The sequence below is a fragment of the Pogoniulus pusillus genome, chromosome Z (genome assembly GCF_015220805.1).
Source record: "Pogoniulus pusillus isolate bPogPus1 chromosome Z, bPogPus1.pri, whole genome shotgun sequence".
In the NCBI taxonomy this organism is placed as follows: Eukaryota; Metazoa; Chordata; class Aves; order Piciformes; family Lybiidae; genus Pogoniulus; species Pogoniulus pusillus.
Genome location: NC_087309.1, coordinates 48,638,578 through 48,652,763, shown reverse-complemented (window position 1 = coordinate 48,652,763; position 14,186 = coordinate 48,638,578).

Genomic DNA, 14,186 nt, shown 5'->3' with positions numbered 1-14,186 from the left:
AAAATGTGTTAAAGCGGGAGCAAGCGGCGCCGGGCGCCAGGAGAGTCTCTGCTCTACCAACTTGGTGCAAAGGGCGCACCGCAGCCTGCCCCATTTATACACTCAGCTCATGCATGTGTATTAGGTACGCAAAAACGTCGCTGAACTTCTTGCTGCGTCAGAAATCGGTTGTGCCCCTGCGTGGTCTGGCCACCTCTGATGGTCTCTGTGTCCTCCTGACACCCCCACCCCCGCCGCAAGCGCGGCAAGAGAGCTGCCGCCTGTCCCTCGCTAACTTGCCCATCCCAGGGAGACACGTTCCCCCGCTTCTGTACCCTCCTAACACGAACCGTGCACCTATTTATCACAGCTAAGTCATTAACAGAAACGTGCTACAAGAAGTAAACAGTTACTAGAGCCACATTCTAATAGGACTAATCTGGCTACTACTGCACTAACAGAGCCTGTGCCACTGCTCTTCTCTGTACCCAGAGCATCAGAAGCCCCAGCTCGGCTAGCCCCAGCACTGCCCAAAATGCCTCTCTGTTTGCAGCCCCCACTAAGATGACTCAGATGAAGGAAGTTACTGGTACTATCACAATGCAACTAACAGAGACAAATGCTTTATTAATAAAGTCTAGATTGCACAAATAAGAGACACTACACACACTGGAACATAGTGCCGACATTCTGCAAGAGTCCGTGTAGGGTTTAGGGCTTTTCGGTTAGAGAGCCTTCTCAATCAGAGGTGCAGCTGGATTCCTTATGACAGGAAAGTCCATCTGTTAAGTTTATTTGGTGTTTTTTTGGTGGCCTTTTTTGTTTGATTGGCTGCAGAAAGATGTTTAGTTAAGTTTGCCCTGTTCACAAATTTACGCTGTTCTATCCCACCCAAGGCTTGATGGTCAAGCCAAGTCCATTTTTACTCACAAGACTGGTTCATGGCTGGTTCATACACTGCCAAAGTGGAGATCTTCAGCTGAAGTGGGCAGATGTGATCCAGTTCAAACAGCTGAGATAAGCCAGCTTCAGCACACCACATCTGACAGTTAACTGTACCTGCACCGTGAGACTCTTACCATCTGCTTGGTGATGCACTCATTCAGAAGAGCTGCATTTTTTGCTGTGTGCTGTGTAAGTGGTGGAAAGATGCTTTCAGTTAAGATGTTCCGTGTTGCAGACTTGCTTGTCTGAGAAGAAGGGATGTTATTAAACAAGCCTAATAGAACAATCTGAGTACACTGTGTTGTCTTCGTGGGGTTGGGTAATTGCAATCTCCTGTCTCACAGGGGAGGGTTGACAGTTTCTGTTCTGCTGCCTTTGGCCCTTTGTAATGGATTACACAGGAAACAAGAATGTGCTGAGATACCAGGGATGCAGGAGGCATGCACTTGCCCCAAAGTGACCTTTTTAATCAGGGACACAGGCACATCAAGTCCCAAAGCGCGAGGTGGTCTGATAAGCATGTGACATGAGTCACATTGAAAATTACCAAACTAGCTTAGATGGCTTGGAAGTAAGATGAAGCTATATTTACAAGCATATGTACACAATATATTTACAAGTATTTACAATTATATAAGAAATAATACAGAAATCTGAACTCCTTCCCAGACAAAAGAAACTGCCCACAAGGGCTCAAAACTACCCCCTCTTTCTCCCCCTCTCAGACAAACAATAACAAAAGTAAGCAAAGCTCATGTTATTTTCTGTTTGCCAAGATTATAAGAAAGATATTATAGCAGATGAAAGGAGAAATGAAAGGGAGCAGCCTCACAGACCAGACTGATTAGATCCAGCAACACAGAGAAAGATTATTTTAACTTTTTTATCCCTCTCAGTGAACCAGTGAATGATATAGACATCATCATTATTTTCTTTTCACAACCAATAATCTAGTTTCTCCCATGAAAATATTCCAGTTAGCTTCAAACCAGGACAGCATGACTTAGCCATTCACACCCGTTAAGGAGTTTCTGAGACAGTCAGATACTGCAAGCTTTGATGGAAGGAAGTAAACCATATGGTATTGTATAAGAGACAACTCCACCAGGCGCTTGCCTTGAATGTGGTATATCTCTTCATTCTGCAGTAAGTCAGAGTTGAATATTGGCTATCTCCAAGGCAAAAGCACCCTGCTCAGCCTTTAATCAAGCAGGAAGAATTTAATTTACCAAACATATTCATCATCATCATAGAATCAACCAGGTTGGAAGAGACCTCCAAGATCATCCAGTCCAACCCATCCCCCAGCCCTATCCAGTCAACCAGACCATGGCACTAAGTGCCTCATCCAGTCTTTTCTTCAACACCTCCAGGGATGGTGCCTCCACCACCTCCCTGGGCAGCCCATTCCAATGGGAAATCACTCTCTCTGGCAAGAACTTCCTCCTAACATCCAGCCTATACTTCCCCCAGCACAACTTGAGACTGTGTCCCCTTGTTCTATTGCTGGTTGCCTGGGAGAAGAGGCCACCCCCCACCTGGCTACAATGCCCCTTCAGGTAGTTGTAGACAGCAATGAGGTCACCCCTGAGCCTCCTCTTCTCCAGGCTAAACAACCCCAGCTCCCTCAGCCTCTCCTCATAGGAATTGTGCTCCAGGCCCCTCACCAGCCTTGTTGCCCTTCTCTGGACACGTTCCATCACCTCAATTGAATTGAGTGGCCCAGAACTGGACACAGTACTCAAGGTGTGGCCTGACCAGTGCTGAGTACAGGGGCAGAATAACCTCCCTTGTCCTGCTGGCCACACTGTTCCTGATGCAGGCCAGGATGCCATTGGCTCTCTTGGCCACCTGGGCACACTGCTGGCTCATCTTCAGATTAATATCTGTCAGTAGCCCCAGGTCCCTTTCCTCCTGGCTGCTTTCCAACCACTCAGTCCCCAGCCTGTAGTGCTGCTTGGGGTTGTTGTGGCCAAAGTGCAGAACCCTGCACTTGGCCTTGTTCAGTCTCATCCTGTTGGCCTCTGCCCACCCATCCAGCCTGTCCAGGTCCCTCTGCAGGGCTCTCCTACCTTCCAACAGATCCACACCTGCTCCTAGATTGGTGTCATCTGCAAACTTACTGATGCTGGACTCAATCCCCTTCGTCCAGATCATCAATAAAGATATTGAACAGGACTGGGCCCAGCGCTAATGCCTGGGGAACACCACTAGTGACAGCTGCCAACTGGATGTGGCACCATTCACCACCACTCTCTGGGCTCTGCCATCCAGCCAGTTCTTGATCCAGCACAGCGTGAATGTCTCCAAACCATGAGCTGCCAGCTTGGCCAGGAGCTTCTTGTGGCAGACAGTGTCAAAGGCTTTGCTGAAGTCCAGGTAGACTACATCCACAGCCTGCCCCACATTCAGAACTATAGGCTTCAAATTCAAGTGGCTTAATCACAGAGCAGTTCTGAGCTGTGTTAGGTTGCTTTTAATCTATCACCACTCCTTTCAGTGGCTGACTAGCAGTTACCTGCAGTACCAGACAGGTATTTTACCTCTAGTTCTAGGTCAGTTAGGCTCTGACTGAAAGCAGATGTGTTTCTGCGTGGGAGAGAGGTCTCAATCAGGCCTGTGCAGGTTTGGGAGTTACCTCCTGTCCTCCTGCCCCAAACCCTGCTAGAAATTCACCAGACTATCTCAGCCAGCTGAAGTTAAGGAGCAAAGCTGTATTTATAGCATGGCACAATTTACAAGCTTATATTTGTGTATACACACAATATATAGAGATATTTACAGCTATATACAGCAGTGTACAAGTTAATACAGATACAAAACCCCTCCTGACCAGCAGAGCCACCCAGGAGGGCTTTCAAACAACCACCCTTTCCTTCTTTCCAACCCCCCTCCATTATCTCAGGATCCCCCTTACATGTAGGGTGAGCTGCAAGAGGTCAGCAAGAGGTGTTAGAAGAAGAATGTGTAGTTCAAGTTATATAGGTTCAGGCAGAGATAGTAAAGCAGATGGCAGCCAGCCAGAGACTCACTATCTATTATTATTTCTTGTTTTCTATAAGCAAAACCAGTGAGACGGACATCAGTATTATTTTCTTTTCACAGATTAGTTAGCAAATAATCTACTTTATCTCATTAAAATTAGCCTCAAGTCAGCACAAGGCCCATCTGTTAAACTGTGGCAGTACTTAAATGTTTTGAGCCACAACCTGCCACAGCCAAGTACTGCATTTTCCTTATGTTGCTTACAGTCACACTTGGGCTCAGCACTATCTGTCCCATCGCTGAAGCCCTTCTTAGGAAGTATGAAGGGAATGGATGACACAGCTAGAGTTCAGAGCTCACAGAATCTCCAGCTCCATCTGGCAGGTTTGGAACTTTGTGTAAAGGTGGCCAAACACGCTGTCAAATTCTCCTACAACTAGGCAAGATGAGTCTTCATATTTTCTGGCAATGAACATAGCTGTGACAGCAACTAGCTGCAGCATGTTCTCAGCATGTTCTTGGAAACAGCATGGTTCTGCAGTAAGAAGCAGTAGAGATTTAATCAGAATGGCTTGACTCAGAACACAGATAGCAAATGTGAAATTCAGTCTATGGCAGGATGTTTATTCATACTGCATATAGAGAATAACCATCTGTCACCTCTGCTGGCATCTGCAGGGGTATTGGAAGTCTGTGAGATCATATCAGGGAGAGAAGCAGGCAGTTTTGATACGTCAGTGTTCACAGCTGAGAGAGGGTTATGTGGTGCATATGATTCAACATAAAATGGCCTTTGTTGGTCAACTGTTTTGATAAGGATAACATCTCTAAGCGCATGCAGTGTTACTGATAAGTGCACACGGCACTTCAGCTTACAGGAAAAACCATTGCTTGATACTGGGCAAGAGGCACTTACCTGGAAAAAGTGATCTGGGGAAGCAACTGCTCTGTACAAGGTGTCCTGCTGAAATGTAACATGTATCCGTACCTGCACAAGCCAGTCCATTAATAATGGCTAGCGTGTTTCCACCCATTGCCTGGCCATCCAAGTACCTGGACCTGACTTGTTGACTTTTCTGTGTGGAAGGAGTAGGATTCATAGATCTAATTACTTAGCTGAAGCATTTGCAATGCTCTTCTGTTTTGAGGCTTGGCAAGGAGTTCTGTATAAGGCATAGCCCATAGAGTATGTGCCACAGGGCACATTTACTAGAAATGGGGTAAAAAAAGGCATGTTAGAAGTACTGTTGGTTAATTGTTCTAATAAACAGATGCTATGAGCTTGGTTTAACCTTATGTGCTAGTTTGAAGCTAGCTAGACTGTTTTGTTGAAAAGAATTAGATTACAGTCTGTGAAAAGGAAACAATGGTGATGTGCACTTCACTCATAGGCTTGCTGAGATGTATAACAGGACCACAAACAGATAACAGTTGCTCTCTGTCTCTCTGGGCTTTGGGCTGAATCTCTCTAACCTAACCGACTGTCTGTGTGACTAACCCCCCTGCTTCCTAACCCCTCTGCTTCCTAACCCCCCCGTCCGACCCTCGAAGCTACCTTGGGTGTAAAAATCTTGGGTAAGGTAGAGGGGTGGGAGGAAGGTGGAAGGGTGGTTGAGAGCCCCTCCTGGGGACTCAGGTTTCTGGGAGGAGTGTTGTGTTTCTGTATTACCTTTTAACTTGTATATTTCTGTATCAGTTGTAAATACCTGCTTGTGTATTGTGCTAAGCTGTAAATATAAAAGCTTCATTCAATTTCCAGAGCTGCTGAGTCTAGTCTGGGTGATTTTTCCAAAGTGTGGGGTGGTGAGGAACACCCAAACCATCACATCTTATTTTGAAGTATCATTTTTGTTAATATCTCAGGAAAATCCATAGGTTAAACTGACTACCAGCTCCAAGTCACACAAGCAACACAACAGGTCCACTGTGTTAACCTTTAAAGGCTTAATGCCCCTTAAAGGCTTTCAGGTACTTGTAGATGTCTTTATCAGAGGTAGTGCAGAGTATTATCACAGTATCACCGAGGTTGGAAGAGACCTCACAGATCATCAAGTCCAACCCTTTACCACAGAGCTCAAGGCTAGACCATGGCACCAAGTGCCACATCCAACCTTGCCTTGAACTGCCCCAGGGACGACGACTCCACCACCTCCCCGGGCAGCCCATTCCAGTGTCCAATGACTCTCTCAGTGAAGAACTTTCTCCTCACCTCGAGCCGAAATTTCCCCTGGCACAGCTTGAGGCTGTGTCCTCTCGTTCTGGCGCTGGCCACCTGAGAGAAGAGAGCAACCTCCCCCTGGCCACAACCACCCTTCAGGTAGTTGTAGACAGCAATAAGGTCACCCCTGAGCCTCCTCTTCTCCAGGCTAAACAACCCCAGCTCCCTCAGCCTCTCCTCATAGGGCTGTGCTCGAGGCCTCTCACCAGCCTCGTCGCCCTTCTCTGGACACGCTCAAGCATCTCAATGTCCTTCCTAAACTGGGGGGCCCAGAACTGAACGCAGTACTCAAGGTGTGGTCTGACCAGTGCAGAGTACAGGGGCAGAATGACCTCCCTGCTCCTGCTGACCACACCATTCCTGATGCAGGCCAGGATGCCACTGGCTCTCTTGGCCACCTGGGCACACTGCTGGCTCATGTTCAGGCGGGTATCAATCAGTACCCCCAGATCCCTCTCTGTCTGGCTGCTCTCCAGCCACTCCGACCCCAGCCTGTATCTCTGCATGGGGTTGTTGTGGCCAAAGTGCAGCACCCTGCACTTGGAGATCTTGAATGCCATCCCATTGGACTCTGCCCATCTGTCCAGGCGGTCAAGGTCCCGCTGCAGAGCCCTTCTGCCCTCTAACCCAGCCACATCTGCCCCCAGCTTAGTGTCATCTGCAAACTTGCTGATGACTGACTCCATGCCCTCATCCAGATCATCTATGAAGATGTTAAAGAGGATGGGGCCCAGCACTGATCCCTGAGGGACACCACTAGTGACTGGCTGCCAGCTGGATGTGGCACCATTCACCACCACTCTCTGGGTCCGTCCCTCCAGCCAGTTCCTAACCCAGCACACAGTGTTGCCATCCAAGCCACGGGCTGACAGCTTAGCCAGTAGTTTGCTGTGGGGGACAGTGTCAAAGGCCTTGCTGAAGTCCAGATAGACCACATCCACAGGCCTCCCCACATCCACCAAGCGGGTCACCTGATCATAGAAGGAGATCAGGTTAGAAAGGCAGGATCTGCCCTTCCTAAACCCATGCTGGCTGGACCTGAGCTCTTCGCCATCCCTCAGGTGCACAGTTATCGCCCCCAAGATAACCTGCTCCATCAGTTTCCCTGGCACTGAGGTCAGGCTGACAGGTCTGTAGTTCCCAGGTTCCTCCATCTCACCCTTCTTGTGGATGGGGACCACGTTGGCCATTTTCCAGTCTCCTGGGACCTCTCCGGTGAGCCAGGACTGCTGGAAAATGATGGAGAGCAGCTTGGCCAGCTCAGCTGCCAGCTCTCTCAGCACCCTGGGATGGATCCCATCTGGTCCCATGGACTTGTGGGTGTCCAGATGACTCAGCAGGTCCTGAACTAATTCTTCATGAATTTCCAGGGGAACACACCGCTCCCCGACCCCATCCCCCAGTACAAGAGGCCACTTGCCCTGAACTCCTCCCTCCTTACTGTTGAAAACTGAGGCGAAGAAGGCATTCAGGACCTCTGCCTTTGCTTCATCATCAGTTATAGTGTTCCTCTCCTGGTCCAGTAAGGAGTGGAGGCTCTTCTTGCCCTTCCTTTTAGCATTGATAAATTTATAAAAGTGGTTTTTGTTAACTTTCACAGAGGTGGCAGCCTAAGTTCTAGCTGAGCCTTAGCCTCTCTAATTTTTTTCCTACATAGTCTGGCTACCTCCTTAAACACGTCAGGAGAAGCCTTCCCCTCCTTCCAGAGGCGATACACCCTCTTTTTTTCCCCCACTTCCTTCAGGAGCTCTTTGCTCATCCAGGCTGGTCGCCTCCCCCTGCGGCTCATCTTTCGGCACATGGGAACTGCCAGTTCCTGTGCCTTCAAGAGCTCCTGTTTAAAGTAGGTCCAACCATCCTGGACCCCTTTGTTCTCAAGGACTGCTGCCCAGGGGACATTGGAAATAACTTCCTTAAGCAAATTGAAGTTTGCCCTCCTAAAGTCCAAGGTGTAGGTTTTGTTGTAGTGCCTGCCTACCTCCCTGTATATTGAAAACTCCACTAACTCGTGATCACTACACCCCAGGCAGCCTCCCACTATCACATCTCCTACCAGCCCTTCTCTGTTGGAGAGCAGCAGGTCAAGCTGAGCTTGACCCCTAGTAGGCTCGCTTAACAGTTGGGTCATGAAGCTGTCCTCCATGCACTCCAGAAATCTCCTGGACTGCCTCCTCTCTGCTGAATTAAGTTCCCAGCAGATGTCTGGCAGGTTAAAGTCACCCACAAGGACAAGATCTGAAGATCTTGAGACAGCCTCCAATTGTTTGTAAAATATCTCATCTGTTCCCTCATCCTGGTTGGGTGGTCTGTAACAGACTCCAACCAGGATGTCAGATTTATTAGTTCTCCCTCTGATTTTAATCCACAAGGTCTCTACCCCTTCATCCCTCACTTCAAGCTCAATGGCATGGAGTGACTCCCTAATATACAGGGCCACCCCTCCTCCTCTTCTCCCTTGCCTATCTCTCCTGAAGAGGTTATATCCCTCCAGTATAACAGCCCAGTCATGCCTGTCATCCCACCAAGTTTCTGAAATGGCAACTACATCGTAGTCCCCCTGGTGGACCAGGACTTCCAGTTCCTCCTGTTTGTTACCCAAGCTGCGTGCATTGGTGTAGATGCACTTCAGCTGGGCTCTCGATTCCTCAATTGTCCCTAGTTTCCTTCCCACTCTCTCCTTCTCAGAGAGAGTAATTGCCTCACCCACCCCCTTCAGACCTAGTTTAAAGCCCGCCTAATGAGCCCTGCCAACTCCAGTGCCAGGACTCTCCTGCCCTTCCTAGATAACTGCACCCCATCACAAGCCAGCAGGTCTGGCACAGTAAAAGTTCCCCCATGGTCAAAGAACCCAAAGCGCCGCTGCTGGCACCATCCCTTCAGCCATTTGTTGATATCGTAGGTTCTGCTATTCCTCTCTGTGAACTCCCTTGCCACAGAGGGAACTGAGCAGAACACCACCTGTGCTCCTGCCCCATCTATCAATTTCCCCAGGGCTTTAAATTCCTTTTTAATTGCCCTGGTCCCCTTCTTTTCAATTTGCATCTACTTTTTCTGCATCAAGCAAGAAATCAGAAAGAGAGACACAGCACATCCTCTGGCTGGGCACATCCAGATGCTCTGTTGGAAACTAAGGCTGCAACAAGAAAATCTGGTATCAGCATGTAGTGAGGTGCTCCAAACACCCTTGCCCTGCTCCAGCAGCAGAAGTCTGAATGGAGGAAGAAGGTGCAAAACTGCTTTCCCCCACCTCTGTGGGCTCGAATGGGGAATGGCAAAAGGCACCCTTTTTGCACACGTGTACTGACTCATGGGAAAACCCATGCTAGAGTCTGGGATTGTGATAGGCTGGATTCTTCACACCCAGTACACATTGGCACTGGACACATTGTCTAGGAAGGACTTAAACTGAATGAGCAGAATGCATGCACAACTCTTGCACAGTCCCTCAATTTCTGCAAGTTCCACAAGTCCCTTAGGTCCATTCCAGAGAGCTGCCTGCAGCACCTAGACCCGGCGTCTCCTCAGACTGGCGCACCCTGGCTTCTTGCTTGCTACCCCTGAGCTGGGACCACCTTGCCTCTGCCGTGAACTGCCACTGTTTGCAGGAATGTGCCAGCAGTATGACTTTCTCTGTGCTGCTAAGGCAGTGCTGCTCCACAAGATCTGCCTTGCGGAAGCCTTGTCTGCAGACACTTTGACTTTGGCAGGTTTTATTTGCACTAGATTTAAGCCACATGGTTCCACAGCTGGATTATGACCACTCTGTGCTCTGGACCTGGACTTCCCAGGCAACCAGCAATAGAACAAGGGGACACAGTCTCAAGTTGTGCCGGGGGAAGTATAGGCTGGATCTTAGGAGAAAGTTCTTCACAGAGTGATTTGCCTTTGGAATGGGCTGCCCAGGGAGGTGGTGGAGTCACCATCCCTGGAGGTGCTGAAGAAAAGCCTGGATGAGGCACTTAGTGCCATGGTCTGGTTGACTGGCTAGGGCTGGGGGATGGGTTGGACTGGGTGATCTTGGAGGTCTCTTCCAACCTGGTTGATTCTATGATTATATGAAAGCCTCTGACACTGTCCTGCACCACCTCCTGGTCTCCAACCTGGTGACACATGGGTTTGATGGGTGGGCCACTAGATGAATAAAGAACTGGCTTGGTAGCCACACCCAAAGAGTGGCTGTCAATGGGTCCATGTCCAAGTGGAGACCAAAGACAAGTGGAGTCCCTCAAGGATCAGTCCTGGGACCAGTCTTGTTCAACATCTTTGTCAGTGACATGGACAGTGGCACTGAGTGCAGCCTCAGCAAGTTTGCTGACAACACCAAGCTCTGGGGTGCAGCAGAGACACTGGAGGGCAGGGATGCCATCCAGAGGGACCTGGACAGGCTGGAGAGGTGGGCACAAGCCAACTTCATGAGGTTCAACAAGACCAAGTGCAAGGTCCTGTATCTGAGTCGAGGCAATGCCAAGCACAAATAGAGGCTGGGCAGTGACTGGCTGGAGAGCAGCCCTGGGGAGAGGGACCTGAGGGTGCTGGTGGATGAGAAGCTCAACATGAGCCAGCAGTGTGCACTTGCAACCTGGACAGCCAACCAGATCCTGGGCTGCATCAGGAGAAGTGTGGCCAGCAGGTTAAGGGAAGTGACTCTCCTTCTCTACACTGCTCTGGTGAGACCCCACCTGGAGTACTGCATCCAGTTCTGGAGCCCCTATTTACAAGAAGAACGTGGACATGCTGAAGCATGTCCAGAGAAGAGCCATGAGGATGATCAGAAGGCTGGAGCACCTCTCCTGTGAGGACAGACTGAAAGAGTTTGGGCTGTTCATTCTGGAGGATGCTCCAAGGTGACCTACTTGTGGCCTTCCAGTATCTGAAGGGGGCCAACAAAAAAGCTGGGGAGGGACTTTTTACGCTATCAGGGAGTGACAGGAATAGGGGGAATGGAGCAAAGCTGGAGGTGGGGAGATTCAGACTGGACATGAGGAAGAAGTTGTTCAGCATGAGAGTGGTGAGAGCCTGGAATGGGTTGCCCAGGGAGGTGGTTGAGGCCCCATTGCTGGAGGTGTTTAAGGCCAGGCTGGATGAGGCTCTGGCCAGCCTGATCTAGGGTAGGGTGTCCCTGCTCTTGGCAGGGGAGTTGGAACTAGATGATCCTTGTGGTCACTTCCAACCCTGACTGATTCTATGATTCTATGGCTTGCCAAGGCATGATCCCATGGTCCCCTTCCCTCTGCTGAGGAGGGGAAGCAGAGCACAGGGAGAAGACAAAATGCGTGGAGACACCCACTTTGAGGGTCAAAGACTTGCCCAGACTTGTTCCTCCCAAATAAGGGAAAGCAAGCTCCTGACTTCACCTACTATGGTCAGGTTTGGCAGGATGCCATTCTGATTGATCAATCTCTGTGGCCAAGGAGGCCATTGCATTTGGGCAAACAATAAATAGGTTTTTTCCACATGGCTGCTTTCACTTTTGTTTTTGCTTTGCTTTTGCCTGCTCTGCCCTGCTACATTATGCTCTGCTTTGCCTGCAATGACTTTCAAGACACCAACAGAACTTGCTTCGAGTGTTTGGCCACTGTCTGATACTATTCTTTGAGTAAATACTCAAAGTCTCTCTGGAAGAAATTCTGTAACTAGATTCTATTCTGCCTTCTGCCTTAGTTGCAGAAAGGAGCCTCTTGGGTCTCCCTTGAGGTCAAGTGGCATAAAGGCTGCAAGATTTTCTTTCCTACAGAGTTAATGTTTGTTGTATTTGCTAGTTATTTCTTAAGTGTTCTAGGTTGCCTGTTCCCTGTGTGTATACATATCCAAACTATGCATTTTGAACATTGTAAATAAGTTTTCTGGCAATATTTATTGTTAATAAATAATTTTCCTAGTTATTAATAATCTTCACTTGGATATAAAAGTAATATTGATTGCTAATTTTGCATAATTCATAACAGATTACAACTTGCAGTTTCCAGAGGCTGCCAGAAAGGAGATCTAGGGATCATCTCCAAATTCCTAGTCTGCTCTTGTGAGTAAATTGGCCTATTTTCCTGCTCACATCCCAATTATTTTTTATAACCAAACAAGTCATGACGCACTAAAAAAAAAAGAGTACTGGAAAACACGTGTATTTTTCATCATATACACATATATTGCTTGCTGCCAGGTGTACAGTTCATAGCTGGAGCTTAAGCCTTTGTTTCATAGAATCATAGAATCGAGTGTTTGTTGTAACTATCTGCCTACAAATCAAGTTACTAGACTAAAAGCCCCCTCCCCCCCCCCGCATACTATTCATTAAAATATTAATCAGTCTGCCTGTATTTATGATTTTAAAATCTGTCTTTACAGCATGGCTTTTACAGATCCTGTGGGGAGTGGGGACCCTGAACTCTTGTATGGACAATGGTTGCTGGATATGGGCTCTTGTCAAATTAATTTAAGATGAATATTTATTACCACTGTTTTCCAGTCAGGAATAACCACGAAAAATGCACTCCATACATGTTGGGTAACATACAAAAAGCTGCTGAATGCATGTTAAGGTGAAAGTTTGCACTTGGTGCTTAATTACTCAAGTATGAGCTGCTTTCCACTGCCATGATCATCTAGCATGATCCTAGCTACCTTTATTTGTTTCAGGTCCTGTTGCTAATAGCTGAAGTAAGACATCAGTATTTACTCAGAGAAGGCTGTGGCTAACATGAAGCCCATTCAGTTATATTGAGCTAATTCATCCCCCTCTTCATCTGCCTACCATGATGGGGTTAAAGCTCAGTTTGGTGAAATGCTGCCAGCTCTAGCAGAATCACTTCAAACTGTAGTGACATGTCTTAACTGAAGCTTTTTGTTTGAGAATGGTTTTCAAAACCAGATCACTCTGCTTACAGGCTAAGTGGCTTGTGCCTTCAGGAGGAGGAAAGGTGAGAAAACCACAGCCAAATGCATACACAGGACCAGGCTTTGAGAACTCTGCCAGTTCTGTCCCAGAAGTAAGGGACTGTGAATTGTGTAGTCAGTCTTCATCATCCTGTGTAAAAGCCTTTAGAGACTTTCTGACCAGTTTCAATTCAGTCCTGTATCATAGATAGTGTTTTAATACAGCGCAGGAGGAAGAGAATGGAATGCAAACTTGTTTTAACAATTAAAAAGAAACTCTTCAGTATAAAAACAGTCCCATTACAAACAGAATTGCTCAAGGATGTTACAAACTGCACTGCTAATGGATCTGATACAGATCATGCAATTTGTATTTATTTCTGTCCCTCAAATTCCGCTAACACCACTGTGGTCTTTATAATGAAACTCAGGAATTGATCTAAATACCAGAACAAGAAAAAAGCACAACAGAATGACTGTGGTATATGGAATTAGGAAAGACAGCATCATTCTTGCTAACCACTGAAACAATTTGACGAATTTCCAATGGAAATATTTAAGGACTTCAGCCAAGAAACTGGGGCACAGGAAGACTGCAAACAGATGTGCGGAGAAACTACTCATGAACACGTTATTACTCTGTTGACAGGTTTTCACTAGATGGAGATTTTTCTTCACAGTACTAATATCAGAACACGCAAAATTCTTTTTTAGACAGTCTCACATTACAGTTTCAGCAACTTCCCAAGACCCAGACTACTGTCACAGTTTAGCACTCTACACCTGGACTGCTTCCCTGGACAATATCCAGATGTACAACAGCTGGCTATAGTACACCCACTGCTGTGTTATGGTGTCATGAAAAAAGCCTAAAAATGACAGAATAATGTACCTTGAAGAGGTGAAATTTAGCAGAGTGCCAGGATGGTCACTAGTGAATTACTTTAAGCTTGAAACTGTTGCATTGGCAGTTTTTCATACAAAAGGTACAAAAAATAATTTTACAGAGTGTTTTTGCTTCTGAGTCATCCCAGGAAACAGAAAAGTGTCTGCCATTTTTTCCTCTCCCCATTCCTCACTGTTAACCTGTGGATTTCTCTCCATAAAAAATAGTTTGATAAAAATTTAAAGCATTAATAAAGAGTCTTGAAATATATGTTTGAAAGAAAGAAAAATATTTCCCAGCTGA